At 41.6% G+C, this 24,386-nt stretch overlaps 1 pseudogene; it reads left to right on the forward strand.

Annotated features, from left to right (window-relative positions):
* The window catches only part of LOC120556542, a 44,531-nt pseudogene that overhangs the window by 19,390 nt on the left and 755 nt on the right, over positions 1-24,386 (forward strand).

Here is a 24,386-nt window from a genome sequence, read left to right on the forward strand (position 1 = left end):
CCATTCATGTTGAGAGTTCTTACAATTAATATCAGAGCATACAATAGAATCTTTAGGTAATTCAATGTTACTCAACAAAAATCAGACTGAATATAATATTCTTTAAGGTCCTCCTTAGTCAGATTAGACCAATCTATTTTCCCCCCACACATGTTATGCTACAGACAGAAGAGCAGGTATATTGCCTGGATTAACAGATAAAGAAAAAGGCACATGATCAGTAGTGGCAAATTCGTAATTAATTTTCATGGCCTCTATAGAGTCATGTGCATCAGCCGTGCAAATGCAGTGATCTAGCCATGAAGTTGTGTACGCGCCTCACTGATGTAGGTGTAGCTACTATCAGGCAAGAGCAATTTGCTAGAAAGAATCAAGCCATTATCAGAACAGAACTGCATTAAGTGTTTGGCAAATAAAGCCCGCCATCGGAAACATCTGCATTCATATCACCCACAATAAAGATGCACGTGAAGCATTATCTTGAATGAAAGACATAACACAAGCCAATCTATTAAGATATTCATCTTCATTTTGAGAACACTCATAGGGTGTGTAAATGTTTAAGATAATGAAGTTTTTAGCACCACAATTAAACTCAATTCCTATGGCCCAGTCAACACCCAGTCTAACCACCTTAACCAGCTGATCATATTTTTTATGCCATAACAGGGCAACCCCCGCCAGGTATTCTACCATGAACTATCCTAGTGCTCAGGTCAGTAGTAGATTCACCCGGCCCATAAAAGTCTTTATGCAGGGAATTTAGACCCTCTAAATCCTGCTTTGATAAAAAGTTTTCTTGAACACATAATACATCACAGGCCTCCAAGAGTTTATCCACTACAAGGCGGCGCGATTTGTCTGCTTCACTGTGCCCAACGTGCAGTCCTCGCGCGTTATAAGACACGATATTGATATTCATCTATGTTTATCAATCCCGGGCCGCAGCCTGACTGCTGCTCCCCTGCGTAGCTACAGGTATAGGGACAGACACAGAGCGCTGCTGCTGTGGGCCAACCTCTCCTCCTGATCCCAGCTACAAAGCTAACGTTGTGTCTGTTTTCAATGTAAGGCATTTTTATGAACGTCAGGAGTTTTGTTAGGAGGAGCAGCGATCTAGCTATATGTCCCATTCAATACAATGGGAAAAGATCGCTGCTAGCTAGCTACACTTTCGGCATAACTATAGTAGCTATATTTACAGTTTGAATTTCGTCACGGCACTTATATCACAGCTATCCCAAGGTCTTACAAAGCTAACAATGGTGTCAGATTTCAATTTAATTAATTTTTGTGAACACTAGCTAGGTGTTTCGTTAGCTGCGACTGTCCCTTCAATCCTATGTGTACAGATTGCAGCTAGTTAGCTTCATTTTCGGCGTAATTCGAGTATATTTACAGTTTGAATTTCATCACGGCACTTATACAACATCTACCTAAAGGTCTTATAAAGCTAACAAAGGTGTCCGATTTCAAGTTAGTGAATATTTGTGAACTGTAAGTGTTTCGTTAGGTTCGACTGTCCCTTCAATCCTAGCTATGTGTAGCTACAAATAACGGATAGTTAGCTTCATTTTCGGCGTAATTCGAGATATTTACAGTTTGAATTTCGTCACGCCACTTATACAACCTCTACCCCAAGATCTTATAAAGCTAACAATGGTGTCCGATTTCAATTTTATAATTTTTTGTGAATTTCAGAGGAATTCTAAGAGGAGGCTAGCTAGCTCTCATTGATAGAGCTACATCAGGCTGCGGGCTCTATCAATGAGACTCGCGGACAAGAGGCGTTTATTTCACCGATCGTTTGTTTAAATAACTCAACACATTATAATTACACACATTATAATCTGTGGTAAGAGATTGCTGGCGTAACAAGCTCACTGACCGCGCTCTCACTCACACACACGGGGCATTTAGCAGGAAGAGGGGAACTGCAGGCCCTGGAGCTCTGTCCAGGTAGCGGCGTTGGGTATTCCATTAACCCATAAAACGGTGACTTTGCGTGGGTATGGAGTGCAGTGGGCTGTAAGTCGTGACGGAGCTCAATCTACCTCACAGCAGGCCGGGGTCTGTGAAGGAAGGCAGGCCAGGCGGCGAAGCAGCTACACAGGCAGCACCGGCCACTGAACTCTGACACACAGTCGGACTAAATTTGCAATTAGACATCAATTTTTGTAAAACGGCCCATATTTGACCTCTACATAGTTGATTTCTTGCATAAAAAAGTCTCAGAAGTGAATTTAATGGTAAAATAGCAGATGAACAATGTATACAATTTCTGAGATCTGCCCGACCTAGAGTCAGAAGACTAATTGATATCCGGTCAGTTGTGTAGCCTATGCAAATGTTGGGGCGTGACAAAGAGAGAGACTAGAGCCAAATGAGGAGGAGCCGCAATAGTTGACGTCAACTAGGCGGCTTGTTGAGACGTTTTCAGAGGCAGTTTCAAATTGTGAGATTTAGAGGTTCTATGTATGTCCTAGTTACCCATTAAACTGTCATTATTCAACTATGACAAGGTAAAATCAGTTTTGCATTCTATCACCCCTTTAAGGCTGAATAAAAGAGTTGTGTTGAAGCTTTGCAGTAAATCAAACTGCCCCTCTGTCTGTTCCCTCACAGCATTCGACATGTCGGATGAGAACACTGATGCACTTTCATCAACCTGCAAACATAAGTTTGTCAAAACTGAAACAAATCCTGCTGTTTGATAATACTTTACATTAATTAACAGGACAATGATAGCTGATTCATCTCGCTAGCGAGACCCTAATCCACAGCACTGCGGAGGAAGGTCTGTCTAGTGCACACAGTAATTCTGGATGGGATAAAAACTTGTATGTTCAAAAGTATTTTTTTGTCGTGCAACAGAAAACTCAGATTGGACAGATAGTCTAGCTAGCTGTATGGATTTACCCTGCAGAGATCTGAGAAGCAGTTAAGCATAGTCCTCACAAATCCACCGGAGGTTAGAACGCCAACACAAAGACAGAGGAAGAGGACAGACATTTGGCCTTAATCAGGGACATTATTAACTATCTCTCTACATACTACTCTCTACTGCTGTCTCTCTACATACTACTCTCTACTGTTGTCTCTCTTCATACTACTCTCTACTGTTGTCTCTCTACATACTACTCTCTACTGCTGTCTCTCTACATACTACTCTCTACTGTTGTCTCTCTTCATACTACTCTCTACTGTTGTCTGTCTACATACTACTCTCTACTGTTGTCTCTCTACATACTACTCTCTACTGTTGTCTCTCTGTTCTCTGTTATTCTCTCTTCATGGTTGTTGTGTAAATCTGTGCTGTGTCCATCAAACACAGAAACACATCTGTTCAGTTGTTGTTGGGTCAGTTAAGGCTGAATAAAAGAGTGTTGTTGTGTTGAAGCTTTGCAGTAAGTCAAACTGCCCCTCTGTCTATTCCCTCACAGCCTTCGACATGTTGGATGAGAACACCGATGCACTTTCATCAACCTGCAAACGTAAGTCTGTCAAAACTGAAAAAAATCCTGCCGTTTGATAACACTTTAGTTTTCCAAATATTTTAAAATAATTCAAATTAAACTCATCTCCAACACATCTCCACTCCGAGCATGAAAACAGTCGGCCAAATTCTGCAGATGTTTTATTCTGGATCACTGCTGAAAACTGGAAGAAAAAAATGTTTTCCCAAAAGGACATTTGTGAGGCTGTTACTGTACCGTTGTCTCTCTACATACCAGTCTCTACTTTTGTCTCTCTACATAATACTCTCTACCGTTGTCTCTCTACATACTACTCTCTACTGTTGTCTCTCTACATACTACTCTCTACTGTTGTCTCTCTACATACTACTCTCTACCGTTGTCTCTCTACATACTACTCTTTACCGTTGTCTCTCTACATACTACTCTCTACCGTTGTCTCTCTTCATACTACCCTCTACTGTTGTCTCTCTACATTCTACTCTCTACTGTTGTCTCTGTACATACTACTCTCTACTGTTGTCTTTGTACATACTACTCTCTACTGTTGTCTTTGTACATACTACTCTCTACTGCTGTCTCTCTACATACTACTCTCTACTGCTGTCTCTCTACATACTACTCTACTGCTGTCTCTCTTCAAACTACTCTCTACCGTTGTCTCTCTACATACTACTCTCTACTGTTGTCTCTCTACATACTGCTCTCTACTTCTGTCTCTCTACATACTACTCCCTACTGCTGTCTCTCTTCAAACTACTCTCTACTGCTGTCTCGGTACATACTACTTTTGAATCCATCTTGTTTTGCACCGTTTGACATCAGATGTTTTTGAGGTTGGAACGTTTATTGAGTTGAGAAAGTAATCTACAGATGAATTGGTAATGACAATAATCTCCGTTATTCTCTCTTCATGGTTGTGTAAATCTGTGCTGTGTTCATTAAACACAGCAACACATCTGTTCAGCTGTTGTTGGGTCAGTTAAGACTGAATAACAGAGTTGTGATGAAGCTTTACAGTAAATCAAACTGCCGCTCTGTCTGTTCCCTCACAGCCTTTGACATGTCGGATGAGAACACAGACGCACTTTCATCCGCCTGCAAACGTAAGTCTGTCAAAACTGCAAAAATCCTGCTGTTTGATAACACTTTAGTTTTCCAAATATTTTAAAATAATTAAAATGAAACTCAGAATGTTAACACGTCTCCTGGATCACCACTGAAAACTGTAAAAAAATGATTTTATTTGTAATTTTAGATTTTTTGAGTTTGGTTATAATTGTAGCACGCACTGCTCTGCTGCACGGCTTCCTAGCTGGGTAAATGATGAGGACACCATGAGTGAATATTAGTATTACATGTCATTTAGCTGACGCTTTTATTTAAGGTACAAACTCCGGACAGCAAGAAGTAACTATAAGTACATTAGCTTAACACTGGTCGTGTCTCTCCTCAGGCTTTTCTTTCTCCTTGTTCTTTTCCTCCAGCTCTCTCTCCTTCTCTCCCCTTTTTCCGATACCTACGCTCTCCATCTCTGTAAGATTGGGAATGATTGGGATTTCTCTTGGCACAGCTACCAGAAGACTTCACACTTTCAGACAGGTTGCTCACGTCACATCTACGTCTTCAAGCTCAGTTGGAGGCTGCTCAGTAACGCTCAGCCAGCACCGGAAAAGTGCTTCTAATATCCTTCACTAGTCTCCGTTGCAAGTCTACGGCGTCGGTTTGTCCATTTATTTATCTGTCTATGGTTTTTGTAGTTTCTGCTTTGGGCTATGGTGGCCCTGAAGAAGAAAACCCAACATTTCACAAAACAACATTTCAGAAAACATGACAGCGAAATTAAAAGAAATGTTGAGTTTTCTGAAATGTTATGTTGTCTGTGTGAAGCTGCTTATCAGAAGAGTGAAGCAAGTTTGATCACCTAGAAAACCTTTCAGCAGTTACAACTGTTACACAGCTGGAGGTAAGACACACACACACACACACACACACACACACACACACACACCTCAAACTACAATAATACTACTACTATAATCAGAGGTGGGTAGAGTAGCCAAAAATTGTACTCAAGTAAAAGTACTGTTACTTCAGAATAATATGACTCAAGTAAAAGTAAAAAGTAGTCATCCAAATAATTACTTGAGTAAGAGTAAAAAAGTACTTGGTGAAAAAACTACTCAAGTACTGAGTAACTGTTGAGTAACGTCTGGTTATTTTTTTTAACACAAACTTCAATCAGACAGACAAAAATACAAAATAATCATCTTTAGGCAAATTATAGCCTAGTTCATCCAATCAATAAAATAAATTTAAATGAATTAATTAATTACAAAATAGCTTAAATTAAAATAATCCAGGTAAATTCAAATACTTAAAAAATAAAATCAATAAAATAATAATACATAAAAAATAAATAAGCACAAGTAACACAAATTTCCAAACCTTTATACTTTCTTTTACCAGGCTCTGCAGGCAGAACTAGAACAAGGTAATGGAGCTGCTGTTTGGCACTTTTACTAAAGTAAACATGCTTTCATTATGAGGCCAGAGGCCTGTACTATGAAGCAAGATTTGGTTTTCTGTATCACAAAGGTGGATCACTTGTTACCGGCTTCAATCGCCGTAGTAACTCATGCTGGACGCCTAACCTGGTCGGGAGCAGGTTATGTTGGAGATCAGAGATCAAAAAGCACCGCCCACTGACCAATCAATACTCGATTGATAACGGCGATCACCGTTCTTAGAAGATCAGGCGGAGCTCGGTGCGCAGAGAGAGAGAGAGAGAGAGAGAGAGAGGGGTGCGCTCATACAAAAAACATTTAGAGACCGACAACCCCGTTAACATTCCCTGATGGGTATATTTATGAAATATATAGATTTTAATGGGAGGGAATTACATATCGGCTATTTGTCCGCTTCTTGAGCTGTGTGTCGCCAATGCTCACAGCGGTTTGAATTATGTTTTTTATATTTTTTATTTGCTCTCATGAATGCTTCCATTACCAGGGTTGCAACTGAAATAATAGGCTAAAGCAACGGCAGCTTATGGAAAGCACAAGTGTAATTATGGTCAGATGTTGTGCCTGACTGATGGGGAAGTGATATTGATAAGCGTTGTGATGTATAGGCTAGCCTACGCTTCTACAGCGTCGCCTATTATTTTTTTGCCAGCTGTCCTCCTGTTTTAGGAAGCAGCGACTGTATTGCGTTTTGTCTGTAAAACCGTGTCTGTGTTCTTCATATTTATGTAGAATTATAGTTTGCTCTTCTTATGTAAAATATGTGGCTATTATTGGTCATGTTGTGCAAACATCGCCTCTTTACGAGACTGCACAACTACGTTTGATTGCTGAAACACAGCCACGTGGTAGAGCCTTTAGCGGAAGTCTCTCTCTCTGTCAAAATAAAACATTAAAATGAGGCGAACGCGGGGGGGGATAAAAACAATGACGCGTAGAATACCAAAGAGGTAAAAAGAAAAGTAACGAGCTCGTTGTAGCCTAATGTAGCGGAGTAAGAGTACAGTTTCTTCTTCACAAATCTACTCAAGTAAAAGTAAAAAGTATAGTGATTTAAAACTACTCCTGGAAGTATATTTTCTTCAAAAACTTACTCAAGTAAATGTAACGGAGTAAATGTAACGGAGTAAATGTAACGGAGTAAATGTAACGGAGTAAATGTAACTCGTTACTACCCACCTCTGACTATAATAAACCTTGATTCATATGTTACCCTGTCCCATTGTCTCCTGCAGGACTCTGTGTGAGCTTCTTCACTCTCCTCAGCTTTATGGTGCTAACAGCTAACGGGACGTTAGGCTACTGGGGCCTCAGCTACTGGCTGCAGCAGGGAGCCGGGGTGAGACACACACTGCAAAAATCACGTTACAAAGTGCTTCACAACGCAGCAAAATAAAACACTGTAGCCATAAAAACTGCAGGTTTTTTACACTTAACTTTTTAAAATAAAAAGAATATACAGGGTAGACTCACAACACAAGCAATCCAAACCGACAACAATACAATGATCTGACATAAGACAAGGGCAACGCAAATACTAAATACACAGGGTAACGAGGTAACAAGAGACAGGTAACACAAGGGCTGGGAAACAGGTGAAAGACATCAGACTATCACAAGGGACGGATCCCAGATGTCCAAAACACACGGAGCAAAAGTCAACCCAGGGAGGGCGGAGGGACCATAATAGGTACGCCGGAACAGGCGACTGCAGGGCTCGAGAGCAGATGACAGAGGAGCTCAGGGACTGGGGAACTGAGGACAAATGGACTCGGGAACCCCAGGGCTGCGGGCAGCGACAAAGGTGGAATCCCTCTGTCAGCCGGCGACAAGGGCAGAACCCCTCTGGCGGTTGAACAGGAAGTCGAAGATGCTCAAGCGGCCGGCGGCGAAAGCCGAGCCCGTCCGGTGGCCAGGCAGGTTGGCGTAGGTTGATGACGGTGTAGGTTCTCTGGAGGCTGGCAATGAGGACAGAACCCCTCTGGCAGCCAAGCAAGCTGCCAGTGGGGTTAAATCCTCCCCAATTCAGTGCTGCTATACTCTATTAGTGTCCACTGCTATCTATAGTAGTTACATGCTAACGGCCGTAAAAGATGTCACCTTCGCTGCAATTTACATTTCTAAAACTTTAGTACTTTAAAGTATGTACTTTTGACACTTATTTGATACTTTTTTTAGGCTTTTGACATTTAGACCCTTCTTTTGACGCTTTGGCGCCTTTGTAACATGTTCTTGCTTTTTTGAGGATATTTTGTAAGGTTTTTGGGGTTATGAGTGAAGATATTGTTCAGTGACAGATTCAGCTGCAGTTGGAAATGTTGTGGCTCTCAGCAGCAGAAGTTTGCCAGATGTTTAACAGCTGGACTCAGGTTGTTGTGTTGTTTCCCAGACTGCCAACGTGACATCTTCAGAGCGAGACAACGTCTCTCTGAACCCCGACCTGCACTTCTACCACCTAGTATGTGCTGCGATGTTGGGCAGTCTGCTGATCGTCTGCTTCATCAAATGTTTCTGCTTTGTCAGAGTCACGCTTAACGCTGCCACCACGCTGCACAACAAGCTGCTCAGCAACGTAAGACCAACACAAATCTCTGATATATGTTATCTGTCATCTTCTCTTTTCTTACAGCGACTGCCTCGCTAATCTCACAATTGTTAAAACGCTGTTAGCTGCTTTAGCTTAGCCATTAGCAATGGCTAATTCCTCTCCCTCTCCTGCTCTGCCTTGCTTGGTGTGTCAGATGTTTAGCTATTCCTCTACCTCCTAGTATATTCGTTGCTCTGGATGCAAGGCTTAGTTAGTTTGAGGCATGGCTCCGCACCATGGATTCAAGATCGTATGCTTCCGTAGCTAGCCAGCGCTCCGTAGCTGGTGCGAGCCAACATACTGTAGCTTCTGTTAGCAGTCCCCCGGCAGATCCCGAGCAGCTGTCCGAACTGGGTGACTGTCCGAAGGAAACGTAGCTCTAAACCGGGGAGAACATATGACGGCGGTCGCTCTAAACTGGAGCCTATGGCTAACCATCCAAAATCTTCGCCTTTCTAACAGTTTCTCCCCACTCAGTGATTCACCACCTGAGAAGCCAACTCTGGTTATTGGGAGCTCTATATTGCAGGACGTGAAGTTGGCGGCTCCAGCGGCTGCAGTCTTGTGCGTCCCTGGGGCCAGAGCAGGCGATATAGAATCCCATCTAAAGCTGTTGGCTAAAAATAAAAATAACTGTAAATACAGTAAGATCATACTTCACGTAGGTGGTAATGATACCCAATTACGCAAATCGGAGATCACTTAAATTAATGTTAAGTTACTTTGTGCATATGCAAAGACAATATCGGACTCAGTAGTTTTCTCTGGACCCCTGCCAAACCTGATCAGCGATGACATGTACAGCCGCATGTCATCCTTCCACCGCTGGTTGTCGGGGTGGTGCCCAGCTAATAATGTGAGCTACATAGATAACTGGGGGATGTTCTGGGGAAAGCATTCATCCCACTCTGGACGGAGCCGCTCTCATATAAAAAATTCTGACCGAGTCTATTATCGATCTAAAACCATGACAACCCAAGTTTGATATTAGTAATCAGAGGTGCAGTGCTACGCGCTCCTCTGTGCTTCTGTTGGAGCAGTCGCCCACTCATAGTCTAATAAGCACGGTGTCTGTCCCCCAACTCAGAACGGTTAAATCAAAGGTAAACAAAAGAGGAGATAGCCTTAACAACCTAATTGGAATCAAAACTACCACTGCAATGATAGAACAGAAAAGGAAAAATAAATGTGGACTATTAAATATTAGATCTCTGTCTTCGAAAGCAGTATTAGTAAACGATTTGATATCAGATAATCAAATTGATTTCTTCTGTCTTACTGAAACATGGTTGGGCCATGAAGAATATGTTAGTCTAAATGAAGCCACTCCTCCAAGTCATATTAATACTCAAATTCCTCAAGGCTCTGGCCCGAGGAGGGGGAGTTGCAGCCATCTTTGATTCATGCCTGTTAATTAATCCTGAACCTAAACTAAATTATAACTTGTTTGAAAGCCTTGTTCTTAATCTTCAACATCCAACATGGAAATCAGTACAGCCAATTATATTTGTTGTTGTTTACTGAGCTCTAGGTCCATATTCTTTTATCTGAATTCACTGAGTTTTTATCATATGTAGTCCTAAAATCAGACAAAGTACTTATTGTAGGTGATTTTAATATCCATGTGGACGTTGTCAACGACAGCCTTAGTACTGCTTTCAACTCACTACTAGATTCAATTGGTTTCAGTCAGAGTGTGCATAAGGCCACTCACTGTTTTAACCACACCCTCGACCTTGTGCTGGCATATGGCATCGAAATTGAAGATTTAATAGAATTTCTGCAGAATCCTTTATTATCAGACCATTTCTTAATAACTTTTGAACTCTTACTACCCGATATTCCAACAGCATTTAACTCAATGTCATGCCTTAATATGACAGAGGACTCTTATGTTAACTTTAGTCCCTCCCAAATTGATAATTTTGTAGACGCTGCTACGGCCTGCTTACAGACAACTTTAGACTCAGTTGCTCCTCTCAAAAAGAAGATGATGAAGCAAAGGAAACTAGCTGGGGAAGATGGCGGCTGGGGCCATGCACAGTTTGGCAGGAGCTGTGCGCTCTCTTCTAAAACCTTCGGACTATCTAATGCAGCCATCTGAATGCCTTTTACAAAGTTGGATAATAATTTAGTATATTGTGACACTATTAATTGTGTCTGTCAAGCATTGTTGTCTGCAAGAGAACCAAAACTGCCAAAAACTTCTCCCTGGTTCGGCACGGGCGTGTCATTGGCTGGGGGTGTGGCGTGCGGGGACGTGGCTGGCCTTGGAGGGGCTGTTTTGCCGTATGTGGAGCGCATTGCTGGCTTTGTTGGGTTGGGACTCTCCGTGGACTCGGCGGGGATCATCCCGGTGGCGGCGCACTCACCGAAGAGGCAGCCCTGCCGGTGAGCGTGTGACTCTGCTAACACAAACAACTGTTTCTTACTTTTGCAATTTTAATCAACAGACTCTTCGAATAAAACATAGGAATCCAGTCTTCAAACGGCACAGAACCAACAAAATATTTCGCACATTAAATCAGGCAAGGGTAGTTCAGTCCGTTGTCAAAAGTAAAGGGAATATTTGGCAGACACTGAAATATACGCAGTATGAAACCAAAATGTGAACAACTGGAACATCTACTGTGCAGTTCGAATATTGACTTTTTAGGACTTTCAGAGACGTGGTTAACCCATTCATCCCCTGAGGCTGTTGTAAATATGCCTGGATATAATGTATTTAGAAGGGACAGAAATAATGGGAGGGGTGGGGGAGTAATAATGTATGTTAGACACACTCTAAGGGCCCTATCTTGCACCCAGCGCAATTGCCTTTGTACACCGACGCATGTATCATTCCTATTTTGCACCCGACGCATAGCGGACTTTTCCCTCCACAGACGCACATCGGTAAATTAGGGAATGTATTTGCGCTCCCGGGGGCGGTTCAGCAAAAAGAGGAGGCGTGTTCCAGTGCAAACGTTCCCTGGTCCTATTTTGCAGTTTCAGAAAACAATTCCGCCACTGACCAGGAAAAACCTGGTCTAAAGTCAGTAGCGCGTTATTCAGATGCTATTTTAGGGGCGCATGCTTGGCCATAATGTAGCGTGTGCACAACGCGCATACACTTCTCTCATCTACACGGACGCAGCAGTTCACATTTTTGAAAACCATACATAATAACAAAGGAAAATATTACTGAAAATGCGCTTCAGGTGTTTGGATAGGTCAGGAGGCACTTTACAGTACAGTCCTCAAAAAGTCGCAGCATTCTTTGTGGCTTGTTGTGTTTTACACAACACTTTCATGAATCCTGGATGTGTTGATGACATAAATGAGGAAATATTAGAGGACTTAAGGAGACGTGATGTTGAACTATGGCGGAATCTGGTCCGGGAGTAATGCGCGATGTGCTCCTGATGGAGCGGGTGGACGGAGATGGAGTGGGGGGAGGAGGAAGGGGCACAACAGCTGCAGGTGGTGTGTTTGGAGGCCCACGCTCCATGGCTGCAGCAATCCTCTCCAGACTTTTATTCTTTTAATCCTCACTCAAACTGCATTTCTTGTTGCTTGTTTATTTTTTTGTTTTGGATTTTAATGTTTTTTAATCAAATGTCTTTTGTGTGAAGCACTTTGTGACCTGTCTGTGAAAGGTGCTATATCAAATAAATTACTTACTTACTTACTTACTTGAGGAGATGCGCACGAGAGGCCGCAGCAACATCGCCACCCTGCCAAGACGGGCATTTATTACTTTGTCGCATCTCGGACAGCTCCCGATGGCGTGCGCCAGGCAAATCCGCCGTTATAATAGCAATCCACCATGGAACAAGCGCCCCTGCTCTTAAAGGGAATGTGAGATGACGCTCTGATTGGTTATTTTCACGTTACGCCCAAACCACACCTAGCTACTTCAGACCAACCCATTTATCCCGCCAGTATAATAGCAACAGCGCCTGAGATCCGCCCACAAAGCTACTTGCGTTTTGCGTTTCATACTTGCGTTTCATATCGTTAAAATAGGGCCAAGTGAAATTGTGTTGGAATGTGTAGGTGTTGACATATCACTTTCTGCAACAATGTCTTTTGTTATAGTGTGTACATATAGAAAGCCCACTGCAAAAAATGATTTTTATGAACAACTTAAACTTCTTCTTAATCACTGTGATAAAACCAAGGAAATTATTTTAATGGGTGATTTTAATATTAACTGGAATGTAAAGAGGGAACGAACAACTCTTAAACAAATTACTGACTTTTTTAATTTAACACAAATGATAAAAACACCAACTAAAATAACAAACCGCTCGGAAACTCTAATAGATTTGTTATTCACAAACCATGCTGAAAGGATTGGTAAAACATACAATCTCATTACAGGGCTTTCTGATCATAATATTGTATTTGTTTCCTGAAAATTAAGTAAAAAGCAATTTAATTCATCTACATTTAATAACCATTACAATTTCATTCCAAAACATCTACATCAAAATCTTGATATTATTCTAAATGAAGTAAATTGGCCTGAATTGTTGTCTGATAATGATATTGAAACCAATTCTCAGATACTTAACGCTAAAATTACAAATGTTATGGTAAAAAAAAGGGGAAATCATCTACCCTGGCTGAATAATCACTGCAAAATACATATGAAAGAAAGAGACATCTTACTCAAAGTGTTTTTAAAATCTGGTCTTACCATTGATAGGCAAAGATTAACTTCCATGAGAAATAAAACAACTCAAACCTTACGTAAAGCCAAGGCAATTTTTTTCTTGGATGTTATTACAAGTGCAAATGGAAATGGCAAACTAATATGGCAAAATATTAATAAACTAATTGGAAAGCAAAATAAAATGGACAATGATAAATTGGAAATAAAAGTTAACAACGAGCTGATAAATAATCCAAAAGAATTGGCAACAGAATTCAATAATTTCTTTATTAATTCTGTCAATGAAATAACACAAATGTCTAGTCCCTCAGAGATAGCTTGTAAGCCTATTAATCCTGGACTGCCGTTTTTCAGGTTAGAGCAAATAACTGATCTGGAAGTGGCTAACATTATTAAGTTTATGAAACCCTCAAAGGCCAAAGATGCGTATGGCCTTGAAGCACATTTTTAAAAATACACAAAGACATGCTGGTATGCCCGATAACACATCTGATAAATCTATCAATTAAAATGGCAGTTGTTCCATCAGGATGGAAGGTGGCTATAGTCTCACCAATTTTTAAATCAGGAGACAAAACAAACATTTCAAATTATCGCCCCATCAGCATCCTCCCTGTTGTAGCTAAGGTTGCAGAAAAGTGGATCGCCAAGCTGCTGAATAAACACCTCAGCCACAGCCATCCTCTCCTGCATCCCATGCAATTTGGGTTTCGCCAGCACCACTCCACAGAAACGGCAAACTGTGTCTTCATAGAAACAGTGAAATCCTTGCTTGATAAAACCCCCTGTGTTGGTGCACTCTTTTGGGATTTAAAGAAGGCGTTCGATACAGTAGATCATCGAGCCCTTCTGTCTAAACTGACTTCAACTTTGCGGAGAATGCGCTAGTTTGGTTTCAATCTTACTTGTCCAACAGAAGACAATCTGTGAGTGTTGGTGGCACTAAGTCTTCTTACCTTGAATGTTCAGCAGGGGTCCCACAAGGCTCTATTTTGGGACCAGTACTGTTCTTTGTATATATAAATGATTTTCCAAACATTCGTCAAAAAGTCCATTTTCAAATGTATGCTGATGATGCGGTTATTTTTACACCTGCTAAAAGCACACAGGAAGCATCATCCATCCTTACATCAGCACTGGAGAATCAGCCCACTCTCACTCAAAAGCGTACAAATAACACGGGTTTGTACTTTGAAAATATGTGCAATGTGTACGCCAAAGTAAGATTGTGCGTACAGTAGATACGTGGAGTGGCGGATGGGTAAAACACAGGACTTTCATGTGGGAGATTGTGGTTTGTGTCCTGCGTGTGGTGATTTTCAGCCTTTTTCAGCATTTTTGTGAAGCCGTGTATTAGCGTGTTTTGGTGGTTATGTGCCGTGTTTTTGTGACTTTGTTATGTTTTTTTTTGTTAAGCCTTCCCCAGTGTTTCTTCCCTAAACCCAACCGTTTATTGGCGTGTTTTTGTGACTTTTTTGTGTTATTAAAGCCTTTCCCTGCATTCTTTTCCTAAATCCAACCATTTTTTCTTTTTGTTTTTTGTGTGACGCTGTTCTCGCAATAACACACAACGTGGCGACGCGAGCCGTGTGCATATAAAACGCACCGGTCCCCCTTACTGTAATTGGAGCGCTCCACGTATCTACTGTAGGTACAATTTGACTTTGGCGTACACATTGCACGTTTGTAAACCCGTGTTATTTGTACGCTTTTGAGTGAGACCGGGTTGGGAGAATATACTGCATTGGCTGCTTAAATCCTGCCTATTATTTAACAAAAAGAAAACTGTTGCTATGATTTTCACAAAAAAAAGACATAAAACTGGAATGGTCCAATGTGTTCCTGGTGGGAATGGAACTTGACATTGTAAAGGAGTTCAAGTACCTCAGTGTCACACTGGACCCAACACTTTCATTTAAAAAACACATCAACAGCGAACAGAATCAAATTCAATTTACAAAACTTTATAAAATCAGACCATCAATGACAATTACTTCTGCTAAAATGTTCCTACATTCAATGATATTTTCACATATATATTACTGCATCACAACCTGGTCACTCCCTGGAAATACAATTTTAAAACCCATAGAAATGTTAATCAAAAAATCTATAAAAATACTTGATCAAAAACCTCTGTCATTCCATCAGTGTAATATTTTGGGAAAATACAATATGCTCTATAAAATTTTATTAATTTTAAAAATAGTTGTTTAATTTATAAAGTTTTTCATGGACTTGCCCCACCTTCACTTTCTACATACATTAAACCAAGGTCTGACAGAGGTTATTGTACCAGAGCTTCATTTAGAGGAGATATAGAGATCCCGCATAGAAAAACTACCTTTGGACAAACTGTCTATCACAGGAGGTCATTTTTGGAACAGCATCCCAACAAACATCAGATAATGTCCAACTTACTGCACATTTAAAAAGCACCTTAAACAACTTCTTAAAAGTTCCCAGTTATGTCATCATTTTGACTAGTTTTATTGATGTAATGTAATCTGCCTGAATGTGTGCTAATGTGTTTCTTGTTTGATATTGTATATTGTTATATTCTTTTGTGTTGCATTATCTTGTATGTTGTTGTCTTCCTGCCTCTGGACTACAGGTGAAAATACGCATTTATGCTATAACCTGGCTCATTTACAGTCTGTACAGAAATGTTAGATTGTTCATTAATGTGCACTATCCCGAATAAATAACTAAGAGCTACTTGTGGTTCCTAGAGTCTCTAAAAGTAGAATCGTGCACACACAAACACAGACACACACACACACACACACACACACACACACACACACACACACACACACCGCTGCACAGCGCACACACACAAACACAGACTCACTGTCTGTTACATGCCCAGACATGCCCAGGCGCGAGCCGCAGCGGCTAAAACAGCCAAGACAAAATAAAAAAGTTTCAACACTTTCATTATAACTAGTGTAGTTGTAACGTTACTCTTGTGATATAAAAAAAACCTCCACCAGAGAATCCCAACTCACCTCGTAGCTAGTAAGCGTGGGGAGAGGAGAGTGAACCCCTGCAAGCCTGTCCTCTGCAGCGCTGCGTTAGATCCACAACTCCCTCTCGTCCGATATACTCGTTATAAACCCTTTTCTCTCGGCCAGTAGGTTTTTCCGTTGTACAGTCTGGAACACTGCATTTACGACTGTGGTTCTTTTTCAATATCCTTGCAAAACCTCGAAACTTTCTTCTTTTCTAAAGTACACTGCGCAGCTCGTGTGGGAGATCCTGACACAGCTCCAGCTCAACGGGTCTGTGAAGGGGGAGAGGCCGACAGGGAAGGCAGCAAACCTGGCCAGCAGCTGCTGCCGCCTGTCTCGGCAGATTGTGGAGCTCGTAAATTCTGACACGTCTTATCAAATTTGCAATTAGCCATACATTTTCATAAAACGGCCCATATTTGAGCTTTACATAGTTGATTTCTCGCATAAAAAAGTCTCAGAAGTGAATTTTGTAATGGAATAGCAGAGATCTGCACAACCTAGATTTAGAAGACTAACTGACCTCAGATCAGTTAGTGACCTGGTATGTAAATTTTGGGGTGTTACAAAGATAGAAGGTTGAGCCAAATGAGAAGGATTTGGGATGTTGACGTCAACTTCCAGCTTTGTTGAGATTCGAACTAAGGTAAAATCGGTTTTGCATTCCATCACCCCTTTAAACATTTTTCTTCATGTTTTTGCTCTGGTAGCTGTGATTTATAAGTGAACTCAGCTGATTGGTCGGTATTTCCCTCAGATCTTAACGAAACAGATGAGCTTCTTTGACACAACTCCAACCGGCCGCATCCTCAACTGTTTCTCCACATGTCAGAACGAGGTGGACTCTGCAGTGCCTTTTTATCTCAACAACCAGCTCATGTTCTCTCTGATGGCCATCTCCAGTTTGATCATCTCTGCAGTCACTTTCCCGTACATGCTGCTGCCAGCGTGCATCCTGGTGACGGTCTTAATTATCCTTGTCAGGTGAGTAAGCACTCCACAGCAGAGCTAATACATAAATAAACATCCAAAACCATGTATTTTCCTTCGTGAAACGATAATTCCGATACCTGAACTTGCGTGCATGACTTTCATATTGCTAATGACTTGATGACGTTGATGAATGGGATATGAATATTTCATGGTTAAAGTGAGCTTGTGCGTAAATATTACAGTTTGGTTTAAAACAGTGAATAGGTCCCCAAGACACTGGATGGGTTATGTTTGGGGTAAAACAGTGAATAGGTCCCCAAGACACTCAATGGATTATGTTTGGGTTTAAACAGTAAATAGTGATGGCTATGACTGTTTGTCAAACTAGGTAATGAAATAAAGTTCAGTGGCATTTATTCTCTGTTTTTTTACATGTTTTACAAAGACTTTAACCTGAGCCAGGCCACAGAACAATAATAACAATCATATCACATCAGGTATTGGATTGTCAGTGGTGATGGAAAGCACTGACTCACGATGTACTCTTGGAGTACGTTGGAGATGCACTCAGCAACGTTCTCGGCGGTGTGGCTTTTCTGTGCTTCAGCCATTTTGAGAATTATATCTTTTAATTCCCAGCCATTATCTATAAACTGTCACATGCCTCTGCGGCAAGTGATGTCCAGCCATCTGTGGTCAGGGCAATGTTTTTTTCACAACTCTGTCAGTGATTGTTGCGCGTCTGGGAACCGTGTACCTTGGCTCAAGCTTGTGAATGAAATCTTTAAATTAAGACCCCTGCGTGATGTTGATCGGTCTCATATCTTTACAGATGAACCGTGTCAGTTTGTCTATAATCGCCTTTTGGCGGGTAGATGGTAAGCCCTGTGATGAGGAGAGAGGCAGAAAAGAAGTAGTTCTTGCCTGTTTTACCGGGGGATCCTCGGACAGATTGCCTAGCTTGTCAGGGTGTAACGTTGTCAGGTGTGCCCTCAGGTTGCTCGTTGAGGAGTGATATTTCATTTGGATGTTGCATATTCTGCAGCTTGCCACTTCCTTATTTGTGTTTTTTCCATTTATGGATTGAAATCAAAACACCTTCCACACATTGCTTCTCAAATTGTCAGGAGTGGTGATCTCCATTTCCGTGGTATTGTAATTGTAATGATGATACCACATAAGGGAACTTGTACAATTGTGTTACGATTCAAAAACCTTATTGTTCATCAGACGAAACAAAAGCATTGCATTTTCACATGCATGTAGGCCAAGGTGGCAAGAAAGGCAAGACTGCATATAATTTTTTTTTATATATATATAAAAAAGCAATATTCAAATAGTAATTTCAGCATTCGAATAGTATTGATTTTTTTAATTTAAGTTGGAATTCGTTCCAACAGCCCTAATAAAGACAGACTGTTTCCTGCAGCCTGTTCCTGAGAAACGTGTGCACGTTGAAGAAGATGGAGGACATCAGTCGCTCTCCCTGCATCTCTCTGTGCACCTCCATCGTTAAAGGGCTTGGCACCATTCACGCCTATGACAAGACGCGCAACTACACAGAGCGGTGAGACTCAAAGACAGCTCAGAGAAACTCAGCTCTTTTTTACTCACTGAATTCAGTGTTCACTTCCATTTCAGCCCTCGGAAAGAACTAAAATATTAGTCAGGATTTTTTACTCCAAAGGGACTCAGACCCCTCTGTAACAAATGGTTGTGACCACAACACGCTTCAACTAGGTATTGCCCTTTGCCCTTTTTATATTTTAGCCCTGAGACCCCATCAGAAAGAGTACTGAGTCTTCTGTCAAGTAAATTAATAATGTGAACAAAAAAAGAACTGAGTCCTTTTCTGTCTGTCCAAGTGTTGGTTGGTTCCCTTACTCTCTGTTTTACCGAATTCATAAATTCACTATTTTTATATATTTAGAAATCCCAATAAACAAGCAGGAAGTTGATAATTCAACAAGACTTCCATCTACACCTGTAAACCTTTGTTATGGCGACTCCTTTGCTCATTTTCATATTCCTTTGTCATCTTTTGGAGGAGGTTTGTGACTCATATGTAAGAAAACGCACTACTGCAGATCCTCACATTCAGTTCAATTATCCATGATTTATTATGTCTAAATAATTCTCAGTAGCGAAATAAACTTGCTGAGCGAGATGGCTGATGTTTTTGACTCATGCTGTTTGTGTTGCAGGTTTAAGAGCCTTTCTGACATCAATGCTAACCACTTCTTACTGTTTAACTACGGCCTATATTGGATCTCTTACATAATGGGTACTCTGTATGTCATCATGGTGCTGATAGTCGCTCTGCTGGTCGTCCTCATCTCCAACGACGTCTACAGCCCACCCTTAAAAGCCCTCTCTCTGAATTTCATCTCAACATAGGAGTTTTAAAAGTAATAAAGTGTGTATCTCTCATCATCTCCATGTGTAGTTTGTAATGTTTGTGTTTCCAGCTGTCGGCAAACTCTCAGTATCTGATCATGTCCCTGATTTCGGTTGAAGCGAGGTTCATCTCCGTGGAGCGCCTGCTCGAGTACATCACGGTCAGTTTATAATAGAATCCTAATAACTCCCAAATATTCCTAAAGACTCCCAGAGATTGCTAAAGACTCCCTGAGATTCCTCAAGACTCCCAAATATTCATAAAGACTCCCAAAGATTCCTAAAGACTCCCAGAGATTCCTAAAGACTCACAAAGATTCCTAAAGACTCCCAAATATTCCTAAATACTCCCAGAGATTCCTAAAGACTCCCAAATATTCCTAAAGACTCCCAAAGATTCGTAAAGACTCCCAAATATTCCTAACGACTTCCAAAGATTCCTAAAGACTCCCAAATATTCCTAAAGACTCCCAGAGATTCCTAAAGACTTCCACACTTTCCCAGAGATGTTGCTGGTCTGCTCTCTGATTTGACACCAAGTGTTGGTTGTGATTTAGGGCTCGGAGGAGTTGGAGGGACAGCTGAAGGTGGATCCTGTCTCAGAGGACTGGCCTCAGCATGGAGTCATCACCTTCCTGGACTATAAGATGTGCTACAGACAGAACTTACCTGTTGTCCTCAATGGGCTGCAGCCCCACATCAGAGCCGGGGAGAAGATCGGCATTGTGGGAAGGACTGGCTCCGGTAAGAACTTCTGTGCAATAGTGTCACCCTGCTGGGGTCCAACTATAATGAATAAACATGTGTTAAAAGAACCACAGAAGAGTGTACAAACTGTATATAACATATCCTAAATTTGATGTGTTGGCATTCAATGTCTGTCTCGGCTGGTTGGCAGCAGGCTGAATCATGGAAACATGGAGGTTTACTCAGGACAGATGCAACATATAGTCCCTCCACTGTGTCCTGGTCTGCTGCTGGGCAATCACCAAGAAACTCAGAATCATTGCAGTGATTATTTAAGACTCACAAAGATTCCCAAAGACTCACAATGATGCCAAAAAACTAACAAAGATCCCCAAAGACTCCCAAAGACTACTAAATATTCTGGAAGACTCACAAAGACTCACAAAGTTTCCTAAAAACTCCAAAAGATTCCAAAATACTCAGGGAAGTTAGGGAGGAGGTTGGAGCTACATGGTTCACACCTGAAGGTTGGATCAGGTGTTGTCAGGTGATGAAAGGCTGCAGAGAAAATGCTTGTGTGTACAGGGAAGTCGTCTCTGGCTGTGGCTTTGTTCCGGCTGGTTGAACCGACTGCAGGAAGCATCCTGATAGATGGAGTGGACATCACATCCATCAGCCTGTCTAATCTGCGCACAAAACTGTCCATCAGCCCCCAGGACCCCATGCTGTTCACCGGGACTGTCAGGTAAGCTCGGCTAATACTATAGCTTTAACTTCAATTAGATTTGGACAAACATGAACAATGCACAAGGAATAACCAGAACCACACAGAATTTGTGGACTGCAGTTGAGCTGAGTCGGGCTGGTTCAGATTGCTGCAACTTTTCCTGCAATGTTATCAAACTGTTTTGTCTCATCGTGAATCCTTGGTCTGAACTGGGCTTTAGAGACAAACGTTCGATAATCAGTTCCTGCTGAAACCCTTTCAACAGACACAGTGATGAGGAGATCTGGGCAGCTCTGGAAAAGACCTACATGAAGGACACAGTATGTTACGTCATCCAGTTATTTATTAATAATACTGTTATAATTATTATCATTATGGTACCTGTCCAATGGCAGCGTCATTTCCAATCTTGACTCCCAAACCAACACATACAACCTTATAATTTAAGTTTTAAACACGCAGTTGATGTTGTGAAACGAAGCTAGTGAAGTTTAGGCAACAAAATTACTTAATTTGGGTATGGAAAACATCAGGGATAGGCTTAAAATGATTTACGTAAAACTACTAAAATGAGGACATAATGTGACGTCATTGCATAACAGACTAAAATCCTTGTTTACTTTGACGCTGCTATCCATGCACCTTGTACTGGTATTTATTTGTCCTCGTACTGTTACGGTTGTGTTCCAGTTGGACTGTGTGTAGAACTTGTATGTATTTATGTGTCTTGTATGTGTTTATACTTGCTGCACACGTAATCGCCCTTCGGGTACACAAATAAAGTTGAAGTTGTTTATTTCAAAATGTCACAGTTGACTTTAACTCTCACTCAGGACACAAAGCCCAGTGTCCTGAGTGAAGATCATGTGTTTGTTCAACCCATCCTTACTTGCAATTTGGCGCCAGTTACATTAAAAAGAATGGTCACATGGTACGCTTCTCGTTCACTGTATCTGTAAGCAGCCGGGCAGTGCGTTCTAGGAGCGTTGTGGCGAGTTTAGAGAGATGGGGAATTGAGTTGCACGCTCCTGATTTACATAAAGTTGAATCCAGGCTATTTTATGTAAATCAGGGGCATCCGGCTCGACTGTGTTACGTGCAAATGACTATTAGAACGCAAATAAAACAGAGGAAATTTTTCTGTAGGACAGAGACAGCTGATCAGTCTGAGCCGAGCACTGCTACAAAACTCCAAGGTCGGTCTGTCTGTCTGTCTGTCTGTCTGTTTACCAGTCTGTCTGTCTGTCTGTCTGTTTACCTTTCTGTTTACCAGTCTGTCGGCCATCTGTCTAACTAACTGTTTACCTGTCTGTCCCTCAGATCATCCTATTGGACGAGGCGACAGCGTCTATCGATGCAGAGACCGATGCTCTGATCCAGATCACCATCAGAGAGGCGTTCAGGCGCAGCACGGTGCTCACCATCGCTCACCGCATCCACACGGTGCTGCAGGCCGACCGCATCCTCGTCCTTAACCACGGACAGGTGAGTCCCTCAGAGTCGGATGGTACAGATGTTACAGATGTTTCTGTCTTTGAAGTCTTGCATTGGCAGACCCTCCTGCACAGTGCAGCGGAGGAAGGTCTGGCTAGTCCACACAGCATTCCTTGATGGGAGAAAAATGTGCTCTGGTTTATTGGCATTTCTTTAATAATTAAAGATGCCCTGCTACGCAAAACCGTTTTTACATGTATTTTTTTAATCTGTTAGGCCCATATATGTGTTTGTGTTATGTGGTGAATGTGAAAATGAACTGCTACCTCCTCTGTCAGCTCTAGCCACTGAACAGAAAAAAAAGCAGAGAAATCAGCTCATTACTATTCATGAGTTCGCCCAATTGCGCTGGGTAAAGGATGCTGATAGCCAGGCTCTCATTGGCTAGCTGTTAGCCAATCAGAGTCAAGCAGCTTAGCTCGTTGAATATTAATGAGAACTGGCACAAATCGAGCTGAATCTTCCTGCAGGCTTCCTATACCACGCTAGAATGGCTTGAAACAAGGTAACCAAGGCATTTTTTACACAAAAAATGTTAGAGAGTCCATGGTACAACTTCAAACATTACCACAAAGTAATGAAACACATGTGGCAGGGCACCTTTAAACCAATCACAATCATCTTGTGCGGTGTTAAGCTCAGGACGGAGCCACGGTGCCTCTGCTAAATAGTCTCAGGAAGGAACTTGGTTTGGTGGAACATGTGTACGTTCAAAAGTAGTTTTAGTCGTGCAACAGAAAACTCAGATTGGACAGATAGTCTAGCTAGCTGTCTGGATTTACCCTGCAGAGATCTGAGAAGCAGTTAACCATAGTGCTCACAAATCAACCAGAGGTTAGAACGCCAACACAAAGACAGAGGAAGGGGACGGACATCTGGCCGTAAGAGGGACATCTGGCATCAATGGAGCAATCCCGGAAGTGGACTGTCGAGGATATAGACTACTGTCTTTGTAACAGTGGAATAGAACAGAACATATCTTAATTGTCATTGTACGTTTACAACTAAATTGGATGCATTCCTTTCAGTCCAAAACATCAGCAAAATTGTAAAACAAGTGAATAAAGATATATAAAAGAGCCTCTAAAGGATCTTAAAAATATAAAATAGAGGTAGGTTTAGTTTTTTTTAGCATCCACACGGTGCTGCAGGCCGACCGCATCCTCGTCCTTAACCACGGACAGGTGAGTCCCTCAGAGTCGGATGGTACAGATTTTACAGATGTTACAGATGTTTCTGTCTTTGTAGTCTTGCATTGGCAGACCCTCCTCCACAGTGCAGCGGAGGAAGGTCTGGCTAGTCCACACAGCATTCATTGATGGGAGAAAAATGTGCTCTGGTTTATTGGCATTTCTTTAATAATTAAAGATGCCCTGCTACGCAAAACCGTTTTTACATGTATTGTTTTTAATCTGTTAGGCCCATATATGTGTTTGTGTTATGTGGTGAATGTGAAAATGAACTGCTACCTCCTCTGTCAGCTCTAGCCACTGAACAGAAATAAGAGGAGAAATCAGACCAATTACAACAGCTGGTCAGTCTGACCAGTGTGTTGTTTGAGCTCATTACTATTCATGAACTCACCCAGTTGCACTGGGCAAAGGATGCTGATAGCCAGGCTCTCATTGGCTAGATGTTAACTAACGGTTACATAACCTTCAAAACGAGCCAAAGTTTAAGCTTCGTGGCCGTCAATACTTAAAGTTAACCATGGAGCAATCCCTGAAGTGGACTGTTGAGGATATAGACTACTGTCTTTGTAACAGTGAAATAGAACAGAACATATCGTAATTGTCATTGTACGTGTACAACTAAATTGGATGCATTCCTTTCAGTCCAAAACATCAACAAAAGTGTAAAACAAGTGAATAAAGATATATAAAAGA

Source organism: Perca fluviatilis, chromosome 3 (assembly GCF_010015445.1).
Source record: "Perca fluviatilis chromosome 3, GENO_Pfluv_1.0, whole genome shotgun sequence".
NCBI classification, from domain to species: Eukaryota; Metazoa; Chordata; class Actinopteri; order Perciformes; family Percidae; genus Perca; species Perca fluviatilis.